Genomic DNA, 25,863 nt, shown 5'->3' with positions numbered 1-25,863 from the left:
AGTTTTAGGAATGGAGACTCTGGAAGAAAAGAAATAACAGAAAAAAAAACAAAAACACAAAAAATGAAATAAAACAGAAAGGCAAAAAGAAACAACCAAAGAAAATGTGCAATAAAATACTAGAAAGGAAGGTAAATTTAAGTTCCATGGAACACGCTGCCCCAGCTAAAACAGAACGTGACGTCTGGTTAATGCTTCTCAGGTGTTGGATGCCCTTTGGAGACGTCCTACCCGTCATTCCTCTCTTACCCTCTCTCTTGGACAGTTGGGCTAACGGCTATGGTTGGCTTTTGCCTGTAGCAGTTTTAGGACCTGGACTGACCATCTGGCATACCGGGCAACTGGCGGGTAGCCAACATACTTACTGATAATGGTGCTTCAGTGGCAGATCGGGTCCTACAACGCGGGGAGCATGTCGCGAGAGCATAAAAATGTAACATGCGGCCGCGTCTATCTAACTGGCGGTTGCTCAGTTTAAAGTACCAGGGCTGCCTAGTGTTGCCCATACAGGCGCCGTGGTTTAAGCACAAGGAGCTCCATCATTGTCCTACCCTGCCTGTTTTCCACGTGTTAGGACACGGAACCGCCAGAAATCGGGAACAAACCTTGTCGGTCTGCGGTATGCTGCGGGTGCGCGTGGTATAGCGTTTGCTGGCTTTGCCGTATGGCAGCAGTGAGCGGCAGATCCGCATGCATGACCCACTCCTGGTTCCCGTTGAGCACCGTCTCTCCCGGCATCGCTAGCGAATGGCGTTTGGGGACATCTTTAGTGAGTGTTGCTAAAGACTGCTTGGCCTAAAAAACAAAAAAAAAAATAAAAAATTACAAGACATGAACAAAAAAAAATAAAAAATAAAAATGAAAAAGGTCTACAAAATGATGTTTTCAATCACATCCGATAGTCAAATCAGGCTGGATGAAAGATATATGTCATCATCCAAATAGCTTCCTTGTCAAAAAAAAAAAGAAGAAAAACAAAAAAGCCACCACTTACCTCAAATTAGAGAATCACAGAAGACTGCCTTAATTTGAAGTACATTGCAGGAGCCCATTAAACCGGCCATATAAACGCGCAATGTATTCGCATTGTACTCCGTAAAAAGCCTTTAAATACACACTGAAAGAGGCTAATTCCAGCCTCCGAATGCCGGCATCTAATGGGTTTTACATTTCCCGGCGACAACAGATCTCTAAGAAATTATTCTATACACCATTATGGCTGAACGCTGCCATCAGAACGCATCCTTTTCAGGATTTACAAGGAAAAAATGATTGTAGAAAGGCTGCTCGAAGCGCCCGAAAAAGACGGGGAGAAAAGCAGCGAAAATATCGGCGCTCCCCATGTTAATACCCAGAATCTATTGCCAGGTGGTTGCTACCCTTTACTCAAAGGGTTAAAGCAATTAAAAGAGAACATAACTTCACAATAAATCAATAAAGCCTATAAAATACTACGTATCTGGCACAAACACCGCTTAAAGGCTTGGCCGATTCAAAAGAGATTTGCGTTAATGTCATCTGCAGACCCAGAAAACAGGATTTGCCGTCACACACCTTTCTTCTTACCTGCCCTAATTTTATTTACCTTTTATAAACCATTTTTATAACTGGTGGGGGAATCAGGAGAAGGAGGTTATGTTATCCATGGTCGGTATGTATAAATATTGTTTAAACCATATTTAAAAATAAATAAATAAATAAATAATAAAAAAAAAAATCTAAAAAGTTAATTAAAATTATATTATATTATATATATATATATATATATATATATATATATATATATATATATATATATATATATATAAACCCAAAATACAGTAACATTTCCATGAAGTTCTTCTATAGATATTTAAGGAGCTCTCAAAGGCTGATAAAGCATTTATGGGTCAATTATGCTCCAATTGGACAGTTATGGCTAAACCAGCATTGCAAATTTCAATGTATGCTTGTAAAGTTTAAAAAAAAAAAAAAAAAAAATTTGATGGCGTTACATAAAACAATAATAATAATAAAAAAAAGTTAGATTAAAGAAAAATTAAGACAAAACTAAACGAAAAGAAAAATGGATGCAATATATGGTTTATGTAAATGACATAAAATGCAGACACCCTGTCCTGGGCTTTATTTGCAGTCTTTTGGTTCTGCTCAATATTCACGGAGAAGTTCCAAGTAACTATTTTTTTGTCAGTCTTTTCTCAGGCTTTTTAGGGGATGTAAATTGAATTTTTTGGTAACAGCGGTTGTGAGTATCCGCCATGTGGAATTCTGAAACACAGTTGCGGACTGACAGCTCTGTCCGTCTATCCTTCTGGATTAATGGAAAGGAGATGGAGACAGAAGAGGCAATAATGGATACACTGAAACATACGGAGACAATGTTTGTAGCAGACAGAGGAGATGCAGACACAGTCGGATGAAAGCATTCGCCGGGGGGGGGGGTTACAGATAAGGGCATCGCGTGTCACCATCAGTGGCACTTTTGCACCCTGCAAAAACATGATGTCATCAAAACGTAAAGATTTATTCATTAATGCATCACCGCCTCAAGCCACTTTGCTTTTATACGCCTTTTTATCAATTAGTATGGCAGTCTGGGATATATATATTCAACAGGACTTTCCTTGGGATCACGATGTTATTGTTTTATCTATGTATGGAGTTTTTATTGCTCAGGAGTCTGCGGCTCTGAACATGTTAACAGATGCAGAGGAACATAGAACCTGCAGGCAGACCGGCCCCATCTGGCCCCCGTTTCTCCTGCTGTAAAGACTCAAACCTTAATCAGTCGTTGGTCTCGTCTTAGATTCAGGAGCCGTATGTCTATCCCGCGCATGTTTAATACCCTCGCTGTATGGAACGGTGGTAGTTCCATTGAGTGACACCGGAACCCTTCATGCTCACCAAGTAGATGACGTACGGTCACAATAAAGCGTACAGGCGTAGGGTAGGGATGTGCGGAGCTACTCGAGAGCCCCATCTGCCATCTCTTCTGCTGAGCAATTACAATAAGTAGCGTTCTAAGATCCATTAATTACGATCACCTCGTCGTGATCCTCGGAACGCTACAGAGCTGACATCTTGTGGAACCCTGGAAATCTTTTATCTGTACGCCAAGAGGAAATACGACCGACGGAAACCTGCAGCCAAAACCACCATCTGCCAAAAATCAAGAGGAGGAACACCAGGGCCGGCTACTCGCTCGCTCGGGTCTGTTGCACCCATCAGTGGAATTTAAGAATCTAAAGATGGATCGTTCCATCTGGAACATGAACGGACAAAACCCACCGGCGGGATTAATCATTGGCTCGTTTAGCTGAAGGCCAACGATCTCGAAGGTGATTTTTAGTCTTTCACACATTCCCAGTATATATATTTTTTATATATTTTATATTTTTTTGTTATTTTCTCTGACAAGCGTATGTAATAAAGTAGGGTTTCTGGGGCGCGCGTTAATCCGCACATACAAAGTGTGTTGATGTGCTCTGCACCCTACAAGGCTTTCCTTCCGCGAGGAACGCAGGGAACTCGGAGACGCTTCCAGCTGCTCCTCACACAACGAAATCCATCCCTCCGGCCTTCTGAAAAACCTGAAAAATTATTCTGCCAAAAATCTTATGGCTTCTTGCCTCGTTTTCTGGAATGTCAGCTATTTTTTTTTTTTTTTTTATTCTGACGGCCAAAAACCTCTTTGGGTCTGGATTTGTCTACAAATTCGACACTCGGAAGCCTGAGAGTCTAGAACCATCCAACACGACGGATACAAACGATACAATACATGCCAAGATCCTTACATTAAGTCAATGGTGCGTATGATATCGGAAATTGCTACAGCACATACGCTCTTGGTAACCCATAGCAACCAATGGAATGGTCCAATCAGCAGGAACTACTTTCACAATTACGTTTAACGCATAACCCCTATACCGTTTTGTTCAATATCTTATCGTAATTTGCTTTTTAACCTTTTAAATGCCATAGGGATAATCAATGTGCGGCTGACACTTAGAGAGCCAGCGTCACGTTGATTCATATTAAAGCCTTTCTCCACATGGCCACTTCACATGCAGACATGGTAACCATAGCAACCATACAGACCCATATATATTGTCCCTTTGGGCATGGACACCATGTTTCTCGCTCACCTCAGGAGGGTTTTCAACAAGAAAACGCTCAGAAAGACCAGTCCTGGGATGCGTTTAACCCCTTCCGTATTCACTTTAGCGGCTGTCAGAGGAGGATAGTCGGCAGGGGAACGGGGCATTAAATCGCATTGGGGTGGGGGGAAAGTGACAGGATGATTAGGTGGGGGGCAGGGTAACGAGGGGGTAAAAGTACAGGTTGGGTAAATTACATCGGATTACGGAAGAGATTAGAGGTGAAAGATAAGGGCAATAATGGATTTTTTTTTTAAGGAAAGAGACAAGAATCATAAATTTTACAAGGAATTAAGGGAGGATAAGGAACACCGCGAAAACGAACGGTACTATAGATGCGATTTAATTAACTCACTGCAGAGGAAGATACCTTTTATTTGTTGTGGCACTTATTACTTAAGATAATTAAATTTACTGTGATTTGGGGCATTTAATTTTAAGATTTTAATATCCTTAAATTCCCGGAATTTCTGAATGTGTCAGACAGCAATTTAAACGAAGATGCCCGTGAACATATTTCTTTGAAATAAACAAACAGCTAATTCTAAAAACCTCGGTATTCATTTCCTTTTTTTCCTAGATCGCATTACGGAGAGTGATGGGAGCGATAAAGGGCCATTGGAACCCAGGAGTGATGGGAGTGATAAAGGGCCATTGGGACACAGGAGTGATGGGAGTGATACAGGGCCGTTGGAACACAGGAGTGATGGGGGTGATACAGGGCCGTTGGAACACAGGAGTGATGGGAGTGATAAAGGGCCGTTGGGACACAGGAGTGATGGGAGTGATAAAGGGCCATTGGGACACAGGAGTGATGGGAGTGATAAAGGGCCTCTGTACACCTATGAAGAGATTCCATTAAAAATCAGCTGTTTCCAGCTACAATAGTCATTTACAGCATTAACCCTGTCTGCGCTGGATTTCTGATCCATTTCAATGGAGAAAATGTGCTTTTCTTTAAAAAACAAGGACATTTCTAAGTGACCCCAAACTATTGAACAGTAGTGTATATGTGGTTTAAAAAAAAATAAAAAAATTGACAAACCATTTGCAGACCTAATGAAAACGCGCAACATTTCATTATACCAGACGCAGCTTCTGAAGCTCAAACTAGAACAATGCACAGGAGACCGTTTCATTTCACTAAAGTGTTTCAAAAAAACGGAGCTATACTTTCTTCCCATCGGGACGTTTATCAAGACGGTTCCTGCCTGGAGTTTATTTAAACGCAGTATTTACAGGGTTTCGTTTGTCTTGACGTTGTGTCTGAATGCCTGGTGCACACGCGGTCTTAATAATTAACCCCGTTGGGGTCGCCGTAAATTTACTCAACGATGATTACTGTATATTTTGGTGAAAAGTTACAGCCAGTCGTATTTAATTGTGACGTATTTAACAGGGAACTAGCTATTCAACGACAGATATTAAACGGCAAACATCTTCATTTCAAATATCGACACAGATTTTTTTGCCCCTGGTTATCTGTGATGGAGAAAAAAAAAAATAAGAAAACGAGAAGAAAAATAGCAAATTGGGTATTTTAGAGAAAACAAAAATAACCCAATTTAAGTTATTTAAAAGGAAGCAGAGGGTTTCCAGCAGGGGCTAATCATAATGGCCAACTCCTTGAAAATCCAAAGGCATCTGCTTTTAATGAGCGAGGAAGATTGAGCGGTTTGTGTGGCCCCTGCTGGGTAACATCACTAGAGCTCCCTGTGCCGTTCTTCGCTCGTCCTCGCAGAAAGATTGAGAGACGGATATAAGCGATGGGGAGGATCGATAAACCGTCAAGAAAGAAAGAAACCCAAGTCCTCACACATAGTTCTATTTATTTATTTAAAAAAAAAAACCCAAACAAATTAAAAAAACACAAAAAGTAAAAAATAAAAAAAATACTGATCCGCAGCAAGGGTATGTAAGTTAAATTCTGCTCCCATAGACGAGGGGCAAAAAACAAAACAAAAAAAAACCCCTATAGCGTAGGGATGTCCAACCTGCTACCCTCCAGCTGCTGCAGGACTACATCTCCCATACTCCTCAGCAGCCCCCTAGGATTATGGGAGATGTAGTCCTGCAGCAGCTGGAGGGCCGCAAGTTGGACACCCCTGCTACAGTGCAAGCCATATACATTAGATTTTGAGATTTGCATTGTGCTAGCAAGTGACCAGCATGTGTATAGTTCAAAAGCATATATTTTCCAACACGTCGTCAATGATCCTTTTGGGAGAGGTTTCGGGGTACAGCTCCCAGCTCTGCAAACCCAGAAATTTGTAATAAAATAATACATATTAATCAATAAATGTTTTGCGTGATAGTATGTGCTTGGGAGACACATTTAAAGAGTGCATCGCCTTTAAACGGAATTTTTTTTTTTTTTTTTTTATGGTAAAGGAGTTATTCCCTCTTTCATGGAATCAGGGTAAGTAAATACGCGTGGCTAAGATATTAGAGGATTAAAATGTTACAGTTTTCAGAAAATGTATCTATATTTAAAAGGACATAGCTGGTTACATAAAAAAATAACAAATTATTAAACAGGAAGATAATAGCGTTTTAATTGAATCCTAATTAAAATTCCCAAAACACATGCATAAGCGCCAACATGTCAAAATCTTTAAAAAGAAAAATAAAAAAAAATCCTAATATCTGGGGTGTACGCTGTAAATACAAAATCAGAATATGGTGGAACGTATAAAGATGTCTTTACTTTGAGACTCGAGATTCTCAGCATGTAAAAAGCCTATTAAAGGTCTTTTGGATTAATTATACGTTTTCTTTAATAGATTTAGTTATTTTGTTGGCAATTATGCATATGCCTACCCCGTTAGCACAGAATTTATAATCGGATTACCACCAGTGTGTTAAAAATAAACAAAAAAATGTGCAAATTTCCAGAATATAAGGGTGCATGTTAGCCATGACAAAATTGTGCATTCTGATCCAATTATATAAAAAAAAGGAAAAGAAAAAAAAAAAAAAAAAGGACATACAATAATTAGGGAAAATGGAGTAAATTTTCCCTAAAGGCTCCAGTCTTACCGAAATCCCTCTTGATGAGGGCTCCTTCTCTGAGAGGTGATCAAAAACACGATATTCCTTTCTCTGGGCAACACACCTTGTTATCTGGAGAAACAGGTCACAAGAATGATAATCTAACTAGGGAATCCTTTAATTCGAGCCACATTGGAGGGGCAAGAGGAGAATAAAGAGACAAAACTATATATATATATATATATATATATATACTACATACAACATTAAAAGGCAAGTGAAAACATATCAATGAAATTTGTAAAAAATCTGTTTCAAAATTAAGATTTATTTCCCTTTTTTTTTTTCTCCTCAATATAAAAATAATAAAAAAGAAAACCATAGGTCCGCGCAAGCAATCACATGCAAGACCAGGAATTTAGAAAACTTTAGAGTTTATGTAACAGAAGACGAACATTCTTTCAAGAAAGAAAAAAAAAAAACAAAAAAAACAAAAAAAACAAAAAAACAAAAACACAAAAGTGACAAGATTTGGAAGAAGAAAAAAATAAAATTGCAAGGACTCCAAATTGGATTTCGGACTAAAAACTAAACAAAGTTACAGGAAAATAACAGAAGCTGTATCTGCATTTTGTATCAACTTGTCAATAATCCAAATTATTGTAGGTAAATCATTTAAATACGTAGTTTAGGAGCCGGCTAAATTCATCCCCAAATTAATAACCGTTAATGGCGGGTTCTCTTCTTTTTCTACGCTGGCCCGATATAAGGTGTCAACTTCAGCTAAACACTATGTTTTCTCTTGGGTAATATGGCTGTGTCCATTTTTCTTTTGTTTAATTACTAAAAATAAATAAATCACAAAAAATATTCCAGATAGACTGCTGTATCCCCCAGCATTTTCTGGATTAAGAAGCCATACTGCTTCACCTACCCATATTTATTAAATATACAGCTATAGAAAAACCTGTATAGCTTGGACACCCGTCACCACTATGGAATTATTCCAGCAACATATAGAAGAAACCATCAAGTCATAAAATAAATATAATAAGAACACTTTAAGGAGAAACGAACCCAGTAAATTACCCTTGTGTGGATATCGCAGATGCAGACATTACCTGTTACCAGTGTTATTCCCGTAAATCTAATTAATTGATCAATTGGATCAATCAGTTCCCATTGGCCGTTTCTAAGTGTGTGTTCCCTCCTAGGCTTCCGCTGGTTTCTATTGGCTGAATACAAACTCTTTATCCTACATTAGAAAAAAATACCTTTTGCAGAAGCGTATTTCCAGTTTCCTCTCTCCACCACTAGGGGCAGCAGTGATGCCACCATGCGGTAAAAACCACTAGGATTATTATTATTAATTGTTTTATATAGCACGTTAAGGTTTAAATACAAGACTGGAGTAGTATCAGAAAACTGCCGATAGTTTAGTAATTAATAGCTGTCATACAAATATATATATATATATATATATATATATATATATATTTATATTGCACATACATACACACACACACACATAGCGTACCAATAAGGCTGCTCAGACAAGAAGAAGCAGGAGCAGCCACCATCTGCTTCTAGTTTGGCATCTCGTAAGATCACCAGCTGGAAACACAAATCATTTGGATGCCGTGGACTTGTCACCACTGATACACTTTACATGTGTCATTTCTCGGCTCTACGACAATATTTTCGGTTCAGAATGTTACGCATCAACAACAACAACGCATTCCACTCTTCCTCCAAACTAAAATCTAAATGTGTGACCTGTACTGCGAAAGATTTAGGCTATTCGTACTGAAGAATAGTTGTGTGTGTGTGTGTGTGTGTGTGTGTGTGTGTGTGTGTGAGAGAATGTGGGGGTCTGTGGGAGTGTGTGTGTTCAGATGGAATTCTGGTACAAGATTCTTAGGTCACTGACCACATAAATTCTCCAGAATTTGTCCTAAATTAGCAGCAGCAAACCGTTCTGTTTCTAGGACAAAATATTTTCAACATACCACAGTGGACAGAAAAACAGATCTGGCTCACTAAAAACAGCAAGTGACCCCAAAGGACAACGTGCATACAGAAACTTTGGGGAATAAAAAAGGAAAAACCAAAAAACACAGGAGGGAAAAAATAAATAAAAATCAGTATTTAAAAACCGTACAAGACACTTTAATAATGTTACAAGGGCGTTGATGTTTTGGAAACAAGCGTTAGTGAATGATTCTAAAAACTAAATACAATTTTATGAGTGTCTCACCATCGCAAGCTCAGCTTCAAGCTCTTTAATTCGGTTTTCCTTTAAATCCAGCTGCGACCGAAGGGCCGTTACATGGTCCGTCGCCTCCTTGGCTTGGCGCCGAAGTTCCCATTTTTCTCGTTCTAAAAGGTCTTTCTCTTTTGCTAAAACCTTTACTGCATCTTCGCTCTCCTGAAATAAGAAAACAAAAATAGTAAAAAACGGGCAATCACAGATTTTTGTGTCCACAAGAAAACTTTGGAGGAGACACAAGGGGAGGTCACATAAGGTCAAACACCAAAGACCTGACCATTTATTTCTGCAGTCACATCTCATTTACACTTTAAGGGATGACCTCATAATAAAGGATATCAAGCATTGATGATGAAACACATGGGATAAAGGTTTCTAGCGACAGATCGGTGAGGAACATTACTTTGTTCTACGTTGTAGGGACATCCAAAAGAAGCCATAATGTTAAACGACCCTCAAGAGTGGTGGTCTACCGGAACGCCTTTGGATTGGTGAAGAGGGATTAGAACCCATTTAAGATTTGCTGGAAACTGAACCTAGAGTGACCTCATTCTACAGAATACTGGTTGTCCAGGGTTTCCAGGGCACCCAAAAACCCAGCCAGATTATTTTAAGAAGTTACAGTCCGTGTCTATTCATCACCGGAATTCCACAAATCAGCTAAAAGAACCTGCCATTTGGTACCGTCTACCAAAGTCAACAGTCATTGTCGAGACCCATTTGAAGTCAAGAAAAACCCTTAATTCTCTATAGAACACTAACATTTTGGTTTGAAAATCCCGATCCTCAAAAGACATCCAGATTTTCTTTAAAAATAAAGTAAATAAATAATAATAATAAAAAAAAAAGATAACCCATCGCTTTGTGAGCCTTAGTGCACGAACTAAGGATCATTTTACCATTGGCCTGCCAGGTTCGGACAAAACAAAAACTACTAAACTAATATGAAACTATTCCAACTCATTGAATGCTTCGGAGAGCAGAGCGTCTTAATCTGCTGGTGCTACAAAAACAAAGATAAAAAATGTCAATAAGACTATGGGGGGGGGGGAAACATAGGGGACGTTAAGAAGAGGACTGTGCCTAGGAGTCTGGTATATTCAGTGTTCAGGTAGGCAGACATCTGGCTGATAAACACAAAATAAAAAAAGTATTTGTTTAATCTTTAATCACAAAAAATTCCAACCTTCTGACGCCGTTATCTCCATCTTTGATATGTCTGATAAGGCAGTAATGAACCCGGATGGGATCCTTGGCATCATGCGGCAGAGTAATCAGCTGCCGTCATATCTGGCCATATAAGTTAATGATCCCAAGCCGTTCACATAGAGCCGTTCGAACCAGACCTGACCCGATGAATAAACCAACAAATCGCGCAAATAAAACGCTAGAAATAGAAAAATAGAAAGGAGAACGAACACTTGTTCCCGTTTAGAGCGTCAGCTCTTTTGCTATATTATGCAAGTCCATGCTGTGTTGTTATGTCCTATTAAACCATTGTACAGCGCTGTGGAATAGGATGGCGCAATGTAAACAAAAATTTTTTTTATCATTATTTAATGCTTAAGATTTGTTGGTAAAAATTTATAGCAAATAAGAAAAATGTGTGTATAATTACATTGTACATGTATAAGTGTGTGTGCGTGTGTGTGTGCGTGTAATGATATAGATACCTAAAAGAGGCAGTAACGACCCAATTATGTCCAACCTGACCATTATCCGTTAGGTTTCTTTAATTTCTGCTTATTTCAGGTTTTGGATGTCCATGACAGAAGGCCATAGGGCCCCTACTTAGCCCGACAGGAGCGAGGCGGCCGCCCCGACCCAGAGCCCAGGGGGAGGCCCTCGCGCTCCGTTTAGCACGAAGCAAAGATTTAAATAGTCACTCATTTGCTAAACAAGTGGAATAAAAGGGTTTATTTATGGGTATTAATCATTAAAACTAAATCAGAGGCGCTTGCGGGGTCATCACAGACCGAAAAAAGATAGATTGTGGATGAAATGGAATGCTTTACACTCAACATGAAAGCAGACCGGAATTGGCTTTGCGCCGGTGTATATAGGAGTGGGAAAATCCTGTTGTCATCTGAAGGAATTACCAGTTCTGGGCTCCTAGGCATCTCTGTACATTCACATTTAATTCCGGGGAGCTCAGTAACATGTGCCCCCCGGGGTATACGACATTGCAGGGTTGTTCCTCTCGTTTTATTAAATGGCCCATGAAGAAGGAATACGTTGCGCCTCCCGTTATACCGCGCAGCTTTAACAGAGATGCCATCGGTGCCATTTGGACAGAGAATGATTGGTTTTCCAAATATTTGGGATTATCGGTAAGGATAATATCCAAAACGTCTACATTCCCAAAATTGAGGGTAGACAATGGATAATTAATGTCTTACTCTTGGCCATCTGGAAACCCTAGCCCCTCTCCCACACCATTCAAAAGTTTGGGGTCACTTAGAAATGTCCTTGTTTTTGAAAGAGAAGCAAATTTTATCCATTAAAATAACATGAAATGGATCAGAAATCCAGCGCAGACGGGGTTAATGTTGTAAATGACTATCGTAGCTGGAAACGGCTGATTTTTAATGGAATCTATTCATAGGCGCACAGAGGCCCTTTATCACTCCCATCACTCCTGTGTTCCAATGGCCCCTTTATCACACCCATCACTCCTGTGTCCCAATGGCCCTTTATCACTCCCATCACTCCTGTGTCCCAATGGCCCTTTATCACTCCCATCACTCCTGTGTTCCAACGGCCCTTTATCCCTCGCACCACTCCTGTGTTCCAATGGCCCTTTATCACTCCCATCACTCCTGAGTCCCAATGGCCCTTTACCACTCCCATCACTCCTGTGTCCCAATGGCCCTTTACCACTCCCATCACTCCTGTGTCCCAATGGCCCTTTACCACTCCCATCACTCCTGTGTCCCAATGGCCCTTTATCACTCCCATCACTCCTGTGTTCCAATGGCCCTTTATCACTCCCATCACTCTTGTGTTCCAATGGCACGTTGTGTTCGCTGATCCAAGTTTAAGTTGGCTGATAGTTGGAAACTATTTTGCAATTATGTTGCAGCTAAAAATTCCTTTGTTTTCCATGAAAACAGCTCAGTGACCCCAAACATTTGAACGGCAGCGCTCACGTATGTGAGCAGAGTTTGGAATGACCGGAGACTTGGCGTGGGAGAGGTCACATTGTGACATTCTAAAAGTTCAGCGCAGTCTCGCAATAAAAGGTCCCAGAGTGGTTTTAAGCATTTCCAGATGTGACGGCTTTATAGCACATATATAAAGATGACAAGCAGATGTTGTAAATGACCTTGAAGCAAAAACTTATAACCAGATCTACATCCCCCCCAAAAAAAAATAAATAAAAAAAGTCACAGAAAAAGGCTGTATATACAGCCAACAATATAAGATCGTAAGGCTGTAGAGTTATAGCTGTGACCGCTAAACACCGATATCCTATTTTTATTTAAAAAATGGAAGTTACCGGGTAATTGGGATTCTGGCACAAAGTAACGCGGCTTACAACATGCATCGTGCATGCGCAGCCCCATTATAACATGACCTCCGCTATGAAACAGATGGCCCGGCTTATCGAAGGAGCGCTGTATTCATTACAGACTTCCCAATATCGCCTTTTCTTGCAGCTCACTCATGACCATAAGACAATATTCACCGAATTCACCCTTAGAGAAAAGAAGGAGAGCGGAGGGAGGCACAGGTTTTATAAAAAGACAAAAATAAATGTAAAAATATATTTTTTATATATAATCTTTTTTTTTTTGCTAGTAATCTCACTTTCTACGTTTCGGTTAAACACTTGCTTTTCCAATGCTTTATAGCACTAAACGGATATATTCATTTAACGGAGGCCTGCAGGGTTTTAATAAAAAAAACAAAACTATCGTTTTGATGCATTATACACAACAAGGTAAATAAGCACCGCTTTTTTTTTTTGGGCGGCTTCATTTAATACGGGCTTCAAGGCAAATATCTATTTGGCTCGGCGAGCGCGAAACGCGAGCGCAATCACATTGCCAAATATCTATTCCCTATTAATTCGGTCTTAAGTGTTTGTGCTTAGTAAATACGGTTAACGGCTCAGCCTTTCTTGCTTTAAATGGCTAAAGGTGTACAAAGCCGGTGAGAGACGCGCTAATGCAATTTACCAATTAAATGCTTTTAGCGGCGCGCGAGGGGCCAGGGTCTTGGCAGAGCTGCATCCATTAATAGACGGCCCCGGTGGAATAATAATAACATTTCTTACGATTTAAACCCGAAAAGAAAAATGGCTTCTGAAAATCAACTCGACCCTTGTTGACGATATTCGATGCATTGCACCCCCCCCCCCCCCAAATTTAAGAGATCATGTGCAGCAACGTGAGAATTTTAATAAAATAAATCAGTGGAACGAATATATGACATATGTGCCATATGACAGTTTTTGGAGTATCTGTAAAATGTTGACGCTAGTTATGAAAGTCATTATACTGAAATTATTTTGGGCATTCATCTGAACTTTCTCTTACAATTTACACGCAAACAAAAACAAAGCTACGCAGTTTAATGAGCTTTCCCACGAGCAGCCAATCAGGGAATCAAGTATCATTAGAAAAAAATGTTCTATTGATTAATGTCAATTAAATTCAGACGATCGGTCCACTTTAATGAGAAGTTTTAAACAAGGGAGGCTCACATGATTTTTTGAGAGGGAATTTCTCCTTTTGACGTTTTTTTAAAAAATATAAATAAAAATGCTGTTTGTGGTTCCTTCTCTAAGATCTACAAATAGGGGTTATTTTGAAAGTTGGCGATTCAAGGAATTAAGTCTTTTCTTTCATCCTCAAACTGTAGCTGAATACAAAAGGACTCGATCAGCTAAAGGAACGAAAAGCGGAGATAATCTCAACAAAAAACATCCAGTATGCATTCATCACATGGAAGATTTGGAAGTTCTACTGCTCAAAAAATAAAAATAACCCAAAATATCTGAAATTTTTACAAAAATCCTGCCGTTTAAGGTTAACACTAAATAAACCAACCCGCGTGTGTCCACTACCCTCTTTCTAATGCTGACTCTTTTCCTTCCATCCACGGATCTCAAATTCAATATTCAAATTATACGCATTTATTTAATGTTTCCATGGCAACCGAACAAACAAATGGGATTTCCGAAAACAAAAATGGACGAATTTCGTCCAAAACGAATGCAGACGTACAAATTTCGTGGAATACGAAGAACCCCCCCCCCCCCCCACTGAAAAGGAACACTGATTTTCCACCGGCGCCCACGTCTCGTTTTAACCAACGGAGGCTCACGATGTTAGACGAGAGCGGCTTATCCTGTAACATTGCGCAGGACCAGGCCGTGTCCCGAAGGAGGATTTATTAGCGACCCCCTTTGCGTCTAACGGGGAGAAGCTTGGCCGGGCCGTCGGATGGTATAGAGGCTGAACATCCACCCAAAATGTACAGAGTTTTTATCTTTAAAATATTCACGCTTTCTAGAAGTTTCTGTAAATTCTCTCTGATTTCCTACATCCGCACGAATCGTATCTTTGCAAATTCTCACACCCTGCGCACGTTTCCTCTTTCCAAAACACGGCTCCGAGGGCGTCATCACCTTGATGAAGTGGCTGACATCTGGAGGCCGCAGAGTTTTTGGCAGGGAAGTTCCTTAACCGGAGAGGTAACAGACGTTACCTAAGAGCACACTGTAGGCGGGAGAGGGGGGCTTTTTGTTGGTTTATTTTCAACTATAACCCTTTCAGTACCTGAAGGGCAAACTTTGGAAAGGTTATTAAAATCAATAGTTCACACACTGCCGGTCAAATGCTGGGGGGTCAGAAATGTCCTTGTTTTTTGAAAGAAAAGCACATTTTGCTTTAATTTAATTGAAATAACATGAAATGGATGAGAAATCAGCGCAGACGGGGTTAATGTTAGAAATGACTATTGTAGCTGGATTTTTAATAGAATATCTTCATAGGTGTACAGAGGCCCTTTACAACTCCCATCACTCCTGTGTTCCAATGGCCCTTTATCGCTCCCATCACTCCTGTGTCCCAATGGCCCTTTATCACTCCCATCACTCCTGTGTTCCAATGGCCCTTTATCACTCCCATCACTCCTGTGTTCCAATGGCCCTATATCACTCCCATCACTCCTGTGTTCCAATGGCCCTTTATCACTCCCATCACTCCTGTGTTCCAATGGCCCTTTATCACTCCCATCACTCCTGTGTTCCAATGGCCCTTTACCACCCCCATCACTCCTGTGTTCCAATGGCCCTTTATCACTCCCATCACTCCTGTGTCCCAATGGCCCTTTATCACTCCCATCACTCCTGTGTTCCAATGGCCCTTTATCACTCCCATCACATATTCTTTTTTGGTTGAAATTTTTTTTACCTCCATGCTGCCGATTGAAGTCCGCACTAAGCTTTAACAATGTATCCAGCGCTCTCTAGAACGCCTCTTTGATTAGATCTGAGCAGAGTGATTTAGAGTTGAAGTCAGAAAGGAGAAGAAAAAAAAATAAATCTTTCACAATAGCAGCTTTGTGCCGAACTTTGTAAATAGCGAAGTGAACTCCGACTTCAGTCAAGTAGGTAGCGGAAGAAGATTAGATTGTATGGGAGAGCAGGTCCCGGAATACTGTATCCAATATACAAACTACATTTTATGTACAAAACGGCATTTTGGAGGATTCTCCGACAAGGAGAGAAGGCAAATCTCGTAACGGGGTATATTTTCCCTGCTCGCCTATAGCACCACAAGACAAAGTCACGGCTGAAAGTCGAGAGCGTCGCTTATGTGCGTACCTTTCTATGCTGCTCGTAATTTCGGATGAAGTCACGCAGTTGTTCCTCCCGACTCTCCAGGGTAGAGTAAAGCTGCTGCATTTGGCTCACTAAATCTGTTTTTTCTGACTTTAAACGCTTCCGATCGGCCTTCATAGCTGCATTAAAAACAAAATAAAAAAGTTAAACTATACAATATATAAATGTTTAAATATTTAATAGATCTTTCAGGTTTGATTAATATCAGATGATTTGGGAACCGGCAGTTTCCAGTTTTCAATTAAAACCCAAATGATTTTGTCGGAAACCAAATTAATGGTACAGACAGGTGTAAAATTAACCGTACCGCTGATTTGCATACAAGGGAAGGCGGATGACATCATATGGGCGTGTACCTATGATAAAGCCCCCCAAAAAAGCACAATTCCACTTTAAATTATAAAAATATATATTGATACACTATATCGATACACACTCACACTATATTGTTTGAACCCGTTTTCTGAACTTGGTTGTCAATCATATTCATTTCTTTGGTAAATATTCCTGATCCGACACTCTTAAAGCTTCATTATTTAAAAAGCACGCAGCGGGTTTTCTGGATAATTTAAAATGAAAAACCCTCGGCCGGCGTGAATTTGCTTCCCAGGAGCTAATGAGATCATTTATAAAAGATGAACAGCGAAGTTCTACAAACCCCATCGCGCGGCCGCACAAATGTCTTAATATAACACAAGACGTGATATTATCCCGCCAGCTAGAGGAGAAATAGGCAGACGCGCGAGTTTGGAATCCTATTTATTCTTTATAAATCGGTTAAAGATTTTTTTTTATTTATTTATTTATTTATTTTTTAAAGGTCATAAGGATTCCTCAAACCATCTCCCCCTGTCCAATGCAATAAAAGCCACACTTCTTAAACCCGCGCTTCAATATTCGTTATTAAATATTTCTAGAATATATATTATTTCGGCAAAGAAAGGCGACAGTCCTTTAAATCACAGATAATGACTGGTTGGGTGGGGGGGGGGGGCAGCTAATGTTTCAGATTTATAAATTGAAAGGGGAGAACTAAACGTTTTGTTAAAGAAATAACCAAAATGAGTTGTGAGTTCCACAACTTGGAGTACTTTCCTGGTATGTAGTAAATTTAATGTTTATCAACTACATTAATTATAGAAACACAGAATCTGTCGGCAGATCGGCCCCATTCGGCCCCCGTCTAGTCGCCCATTTCTCCTGCTGTAAAGATTAAAACCTTAATCAGTCGTTGGTCTCGTCTTAGATTCAGGAGCCGTATGTCTATCCCATGCATGTTTAAATCCCTTCACTGGATTAGCCTCTACCACATCTGCTGGGAGACTGCTCCACTTATCTACCACCCTCTCAGTTAAGTAAAACCTCCTTACGTTACACCCAAGCCTCTGATTCTCTAGTTTTAGATCATGACCTCTTGTTCTAACCCTTCTATATGTAAAATGACCAACATTATTATATATTTTTTTTATATTAAAAGAGTTCACGGCTACAGTAACCCGGAGCGCGCGTGGTTTGTACGCGTATTTTTCTTGTATATAAAACAGGGATGGAAATTTCCGCTGGTGCGGCCACCTGTGACGGGTAACAAAATTCAGCAGAGGAATGTAGAACCTAATTTCTCATCAGCTTGACGCCAGCAAACCCCCTTCGCCATATTTTTGAGCCTAGGGATGCTTTGTATAAAAAAAAATATAAAATAAAAAATAAACACACACACATATATTATATAGATATCACAAACGTGATTTAACCTGGTGCTGAATGGGTTAAGAGCGTTGCCTCTACATTCTATGAATAGTTTACGGTATAAATGATCTAAATATAATAATTCAAAAAGGTTGAAAAGGAAAAATAGATCCAAAGCCGAAGGATGCCGCGGTATAAACACACCTGGGCTATAAGCATGCCAAAGCGCATTAGTAAATTAGAAGAAACACACATACCACGAAAATGCTGCACAAAAGAATGATTGTTGCGGGCGCCTGTTATTGGGAACCGGTAGGGTATTGTGGGGGTTACAATGCAGCTCACCTGTTCTACAGCCGCGCTCACAATAGACGTGGAAACTCAATGCCGGTTCCCTGTCATACTTTACATTTAAGGGAAGTAAGACCCAGCATTTCTACAGGCGCAAGCGTAAGGTGGGGTGGGGGCTGTTAGAACGGGGCTGGAAGTCTTTGCTCCCATAGTATAGTTCTTTTTTAAATTATTATAACAAAGAAATAATCAGTAGAGATCAAAGTCCAGACTAGAACGAGGCTTCCACTGAGCATGTGCAAGAAGCATACTCTAGTACGCTCTCCGCTTTCAGTGACGGCAGCCGGGGGGAGGAGCTAAACAAGACAGATGAACTAGAATACGTAAGAAACCCAACGCTTTGGGCCGGCATTGAGTATCGAGTCAGGAAAGATGGCAGCAAAGAGCAGGAAAAAGAACTTATGGCTCTCTACATGCTGTGGACTAAAACTCCCATAACACTCAGCACGTCTTTAGCATCTGCTTGGGGCTTCCAGCTCGGTACTGGGAAACTTCGAAAGCTACGGCAAATTATCCCTCAATAGTTTTAGATATATTTGCATTTTTGCGCTTGTCTCAGTATAACATAAACGTGGCGGTTAAACCTTTACTTTATATGAGAACCTGGATGAATGAGATTAAATATATATAATCCTAAAAACGGTAAAAATATTAGCTTTCATCGGGGTACTGGGACGGAATAACGTGAAACGTCAGCTAGAGGAATAATCCGCTGAGAGCATGCGACGGTGGAGCTTAAGCAGACGTGGGCTTCTCAAACCTGACACGTTGGGAATGAAAAAAGGTGGACGGCTAAGGTGGTCTTACCCTGAAGCGCCTCCCTCGCCCGCGCAAGCTCCTGCTCCTTCTGTACCAGCTGCACCTTCAGCTCGGTGGCGGAGAGGACCTCTGCTGACCTGCTGTCGCGCGACTCTTCCAGATCCTTGGCTAGCATTTCCTTCATTTGTCGTAACAAGTGAACCTCATCTTGAAGCTGCGACACCTCTTCTCTTAACAGCACTAGAAAGAAAAACAAAGAATGAAGCCTTTCGTGAACGAGAAAAAAAACAAACAAAAAAAAAACACCCTCTGCTTGATCCATACCAAGGCTTCGTCAGTACATTGTTACTTTGTTTCCTGGTTCTTTTGCTAATCTTGGTGATCAACTAAGAGCTAGCTGAGGATCATGGTATTGGCAGCTCAACAACCCTTTCTCACTCCCATCACTCCTGGGTTCCAATGGCCCTTTCTCACTCCCATCACTCCTGGGTTCCAATGGCCCTTTATCACTCCCATCACTCCTGGGTTCCAATGGCCCTTTATCACTCCCATCACTCCTGTGTTCCAATTGCCTTTTATCACTCCCATCACTCCTGTGTTCGCTGATCCAAGTTTAAGTTTAAAAGGCTAATTGCTGGTTAGAAAACCCTTTTGTAATTATGTTACAGCCACAAATTTCCTTATGTTCCATGAAAACAGCTGAGTGACCCCAAACCTTTGAACGGTGGTGTAAGTATGTACGCTATGTATGTATGTATGGTATGTACGGTATGTATGTATTAATATTTACCGCTTTAATGTATTGTATTTGGTGTCAAAAAATACAAATTTTGCCAAGGTTTTGGAGCAAGCATTTCCGTGCGATCTCATTTATTTCCGAAGCCCTGCGATTCCCGGCATTCTCCTCCCGCGGTTGTGTCGCTATCTGCCGGTGGGCCGGTCTACAAAACGCAGAAGAATCTTTCTGTCTCCACCTGTCAGACATCATCAGTCTCTCCCGCGTGAAACGCTGCGTTATCGGGTCGGCAGACGTTACATTTCTGGGCTCAGCTCCGGCGTTACTCCCAAAGCTACCCGGCCCGATCGCTCAATAACAAATAATAAAAAAAGGTATTATTTCGAGAAACGGAACCTGCAAAAGACGGAAACCTGCGAGAACCGAGGAAGTTCCATGAACTACAATTAAAATCCGCCTACCAGCAGACGTGGTAGATGCAGCGAGGGGAAAGGCATGCGGCTCTGGCATCTAAGACGAGACCAACTGCCAAACATGCCAAAAACGCACCTCATGCGGAGTAGGCAGGGGTCCTGATCCGCCGGCAGGCTGCTACACGGCGTCCGACACATTGTGTTACAATGTAACACAAAATAAATCACCAATCAAAAGCGCCGGTGCGACTTTCTCCAAAACCGCGAGAATTCACCATTTTTGTCGACTAACCAGAGAGCCATTTCCACCCCAATCACCCTTCAGAGAATAGCGAATCATATCGAGCGGCGGAGGGTAACGCGATCAACTGCAAGTCGCTAACAGGACTATCGGCCCCCGTGGGCTGAGCTCTCGTCACGGCTCACACGGGCGATTGTAAAGAGGAGAAGAGTTACAATACTTGACACACGAGATTCTCAGACTCCAGAGGTTTTATGTACACAACAAGCCCAGCTGTTTATCTATCCCCCTGGATGCCCTGAAACTGGGGAGGAAAAACAAACACTCTCGATGAAGGGAGGTGTGTGGGGGGGGTCACACGACTATCCACCTGGATGTGAAATCACGTAACACGGATATTTTGCGGGTTCACGATAACGGACACGTCGCCTGTCCTTAACCACAGGACGTTTAGACGGCATCAGAGATCAGGCACATGGCTCGCTCTGTCCGTGGCGGGGGGACAGGGGCTGCCGGATAGCGCTGGTCGCCCCTTGGCTACAGACCAGAATTAGGTAATGAAAACAGAGGTAATGAAAACAGAGGCAAGACAATGTCACCGACCGTCTGACCGCGAGCCTCCCTCCTCCTCCATGCTCTGCCCAAGCACCACACGCACCAGCGCTAGCGTGTTACACGCCAAAGGACTCTTGGCTGTCGGGGAGCAGCGTAGAAAGACTTGGTGTAACGCACGGAGCTGCGTTTCCGACATGCGACGAGGTACCCAAGACAACGAATCTTACTGGGGAGGCTGGGAGGAAAAGTTTAAATAAACCCAACATTGGTAATTACGGATTTAGATTAAGGGTTAAACTGAACGGGGGGGGGGTTATATTTAACTCTCCCCAGGTACCCCTTTGCTGAGCGCAGAAGTGGCAGCGTTAAGTATTTCTAGAGCTACACGACGAGCAGCAAGTATTTTAAAAGAAAAGGCACGTCTGCGGCTGGCAGGGCATCTTGGGAGTTGTAGTTCCAACAGCTCGTGAGCTACCTGCTGGCCATCAACAGCTTTAGTAAATAGGGGGGAGGGGTTTAGACCCAGGGTGGCTCAAAAGAAACATTACCTTTATTATCCATTTTTAACTTTGTGTAAAAAAAAACCCCAAAAAAACCCAGAGTCAGCCGGCACATCAGCCTCCGTCTAGTCGCCCGTTTCTCCTGCTGTAAAAACTCAAACCTTAATCAGTCGTTGGTCTCGTCTTAGATTCAGGAGCCGTATGTCTATCCCATGCATGTTTAATACCCTCACTGTATTACCCTCTACCACCTCTGCTGGGAGACTGTTCCACTTATCTACAACCCTCTTGTTAAAGTAAAACCTCCTTTCTATTAAATCTAAACCATCACCTATTAAGATGCTCGCAAAGCTCTCAGATGCCTTTCCGCACCCTTGGAACTCCAACTTGTACCGCGCTGCAGAATATGTTGGCTCTAAACATATAAACAGAAAATAGACAGTCACGGACTCATTCATCCACGCTGCGGTTGCTAAGCGCCGTCTGTTGTGTCGAGGAATTAAGCTGTTATGTCAGAGGATACGATGGGGCGTTAAGATGCACGCTTGTTGTTTTAATCGTCACAAGGAGTGCGTAACAAGAATAAAGAGACGTTTTTCTGCTTCTCTGCGAAGCGGGGGTTACGGGCGGCATTCTTACACCTTATTCCTGATCACGCCGGGAAAACGCACTTCAGGCTGAGGGGTATCAGTGGGAACCCCCCCCCCGGGGTAATTATTTGAAATAAACACAGTTATTCTCCAATAAATAATAAAATGGTAATTGTTCTTTCATTGTAGCAAACGACTGCGTTCTCCTGCGGGCCGTGATCGGCCCCTCGATAGCGTGTAACATACCAGGTTTATTTGCCTCCCCGTCTGACTTCATGCCGTGCATTAATCCTCCCAGAAGGGTAATAGAACGCTGGGCCACAATCCACCCCCAGGCCCCTCCCAGGAAGTTGTGTTGGTTTTACCTGCTGCCAGGAATTTGACCCTCCAGCAGGTTGTCGGAGACCTGGCGTGAAGTCACCGGGACCTACAGGAGGGGGCGGAGCCTGCACAGCTGCCGAGTCACCTAAACCTTGTCTGCGAGCCTCGGGTTCTCTCCAAACCATAGCAGGGGGGCTTCAGAAAAGGCGTACTACCTCCATAATACACGATTGGCATGTCATCCACTGCATTCCCCCACAGGATATTGTAACCCTGTCATTGACATTTTACTGGGAGGGTGGTAGATAAGTGGAACAGCCTCCCAGCAGAAGTGGTAGAGGGTAATACAGTGAGGGTATTAAACACGCATGGGATAGACATACGGCTCCTGAATCTAAGACGAGACCGAAGACGGGTTAAGGTTTGAGTCTTTACATTCAATGATTCAATAATTAAATCGGAAACCACTCACACACATATCACTAGATCAGGGCTGAGCATGCTGGGAGTTGCAGTTCCTCGGTCCAGGCTCAGGTGATCTAGCGTGGTAACTCGACACCGCAGTTCCGGTTTCCAGCAGCCATTCAAACATTCGGCAAGCCTTACCCTGCGCCCTCCTACACGCTTTGTTTAAATACATTTTAAAAAAAAAGGTATAAAAACCGGCTTTTTAGATTCTTACGTACAATACAAGAACGAGAAGACTACCCGGCCGCACTCTGCAGGCCTTCACTCCAACTCCCATCACACACAGTTCCCTAATCACGGTTTAGAGCACAACCTGGAACCTGGATACCACTATAAAATATCAAAACTCACAGTACAGAGTGCAGGGGCCAAAAGACGGCCGGCCGGCTGGCTACCCGGAGGGATTTACGGAGCGGCTCCCTGGCTTCGCCCGGTGATTGCACAATAATTGCAATGACAGGGAAATGAGAAAACCAGGTTAAAAAAAAAAAAAAAAGAAGAAAAACAAAAAGAAATGTATGCAGCCAAGGCATAGATCAAAAAATACAAAAGAATTATAAATATACCATAAATAGCAAAACAAAAAAGCAAAATGCATTATAATGCAAACTTTCAAAAGGTATTATATTTTGTAAAAATGGCCAGTCGATTTCCTGCAGCCACATCCATTCGTTTCGTTTCAAACACTTGCCAAAATATTATTGTTGAAATATTCTACTTTATAGTAACCATTACTGAAGCACTTAAGGTTTAATTAGGAATAACCGTTTATTATTCATCAGGAGCGCAGACGCCTCTCGCATTTCCATAACAAAGGAAGCCGAGTAAATATTTTACCCTGTTTGTAGAATAAACAGTGTAACAGGGTTTCCCACAAAGCTAGAGATGGGAACATAAAACGCACAGATGGCAGTTTGGGAAGTCCCCGGCCCCCCAGACAAAAAAAATAAATAAATAATAATAAAAAAAATCTAAAACATGAAAAAAAAAAAACCCACAAAAAAAACCCACAAAACAAAACAAAAACCGCAGAGGGGAGACAAAGACAGTAGCGAGCGCACAGAACGAGTATTAAGTTTATCAAACTATTTTGGCCGAAGTCCGTCCAGCTAGATTAAGACCGAGCCATTCTATTGTTCCCCGCAAGCAGTATAAGGAGTCGGGGTGTTTGCTTAGTAGATCGGGGCTCAGAACGAGAACTCAATGAGATAGAAATGGCTATATTTGACACATTCTGCTTGGCTACACTATATGCAGGTGACATCCGGGGCCAACAGGGGCTCTTCAGAACACAAACCACGTGCCGCCATTATCCAGCAATAAAAGGTTTCAACCATAAAAGTGTGGGGGTTTTTTTTGTTGCTTTTCAAGTACATTCCTCATTTTCACAGATGATAAACCGTGGTGATATTTTAATGAATGTCATTTTATGTGACGGGCGGACATCGGGCCGCACGTTGCTTTGGTCTGCCTGGCAGGGCTTTTGTGAGAGCGCCAGAGACTCCATGCGAGTCGCTGGCAGCGGAAGAGAGGAGGGCAGCGCCGCCGCAGGCTGGCCGTTTTTTTTTCCTTTAGTGTTTGTTTGGCCAGAATTCCACTAAGAGGCTTTTTGATCCACCAGCTAATCGCGCTCCAGCACCGGGCGTCCCGTATCTCCGCTCGGGCAGATGCCGCCCGGCACAGAAGGGCTGGAATTGTTTCACTCGCCGCGTCTGGACACACAGATGCCAACGCGAAATGTCACTTAGTCCCGGCACACCAAAGTGCCTGCAGTGTGTTGTACCGGCTCGTTATCCATTACAAAAAGGCTCAAAAAACACACACACACACATATATATAATTATTTGCGGAGGGAGCATTGGCAGAAGATGGCTAGTACAGCATCCAGGTGTGCGCTAGTCTAGTGCCTTGCGTACTTTATCTTTGCTGCAAAAGCAGGGATTCAGAGATTGTAAATTCAGCCCTGCAAGTCTGACATCCAGTCTTTAATAAAGCAAGGTTCGGGGAGCAAGAGAGCCCCATGTACATACAGCACACCCCCCACCTTCTACCCCCAGAAAATTGTGATGCTGAGGAGGAAGCGTCACCCAAACTGGCATGGCACGTTCACAATTTTCTGCCTGCACTCCCTGGCACCAGGCATTGAAATAGTGAAGGCAATCCCGCCGAGCTCTACCTCCGTCCCCGAAAAGCAGGACAGAGGTAGTGCTCGGTAGGACAGTGGGATCGGAGAACTGGGACTGCCCAACACAGATCAGGACAGTTGGGTGGCATGAGATGTCTTATCCAATAGTACACAATGTTATTTCCATCGAACAAAGACGGCATTCATTCCTCTATAACCATTGGAGTCACACTGGAGAGAAAAACACATCTCCAGGACACGCATCAAACAACTCGGCCGAGGACTGCGGCCGGATTCATACAAAAAAAGAGCGAGCGATTTCATAAGAAACCTTTAGAATGCCCAAAACGGTTGCGCGTTAAAAGGGATTTTTGGACACTCAGACCGCGGGCAAAAGTCTGGCGTTCCTCAGATTTCTAAAATCACTTCTATGCCCGTAATCCTCAAAATTATTAGAATATTATTACCTTTTATTTATGGCCAGCAGATTACGGAACCAAGTTATAGAGAAGACAGAACACAAGTTTAACAACGACATTAAGAGCGCACAATATTAACACCACAACGGTACGACTGGCACAGAAGGAGGCTGTTAGACGCACCTGGCCAGCACAGTGTATTTGTACAGAGCATATTCTATTCTTCTAGACAATAAAAACCTTATCATACACTTCATTCATTCATTCATTAGCAGGATCACCCGAAGACGGCAACAGTTTCCTTCTAAACTCCGCAGAATGTTTATACGCCGAGAAGCGACTGTATTAAGATTCTTTATTCCGACGGCGTATCAGACGGCCCATCAGGAATCCCAGCGATCAGTAATAAAAGCCCCGCGCATGTTGCCA

At 42.0% G+C, this 25,863-nt stretch overlaps 1 pseudogene; it reads right to left on the bottom strand.

Moving 5' to 3' along the window:
• Nucleotides 1–25,863, bottom strand: part of LOC149286833 (kazrin-like) — a 49,267-nt pseudogene that overhangs the window by 2,165 nt on the left and 21,239 nt on the right.

This window comes from Sceloporus occidentalis, unplaced genomic scaffold (assembly GCF_023333645.1).
Source record: "Sceloporus occidentalis isolate IW3139 unplaced genomic scaffold, rSceOcc1.0.p SCAF_66, whole genome shotgun sequence".
Taxonomy (NCBI): Eukaryota; Metazoa; Chordata; class Lepidosauria; order Squamata; family Phrynosomatidae; genus Sceloporus; species Sceloporus occidentalis.
This window is presented reverse-complemented; position numbering and strand designations above follow the sequence as displayed.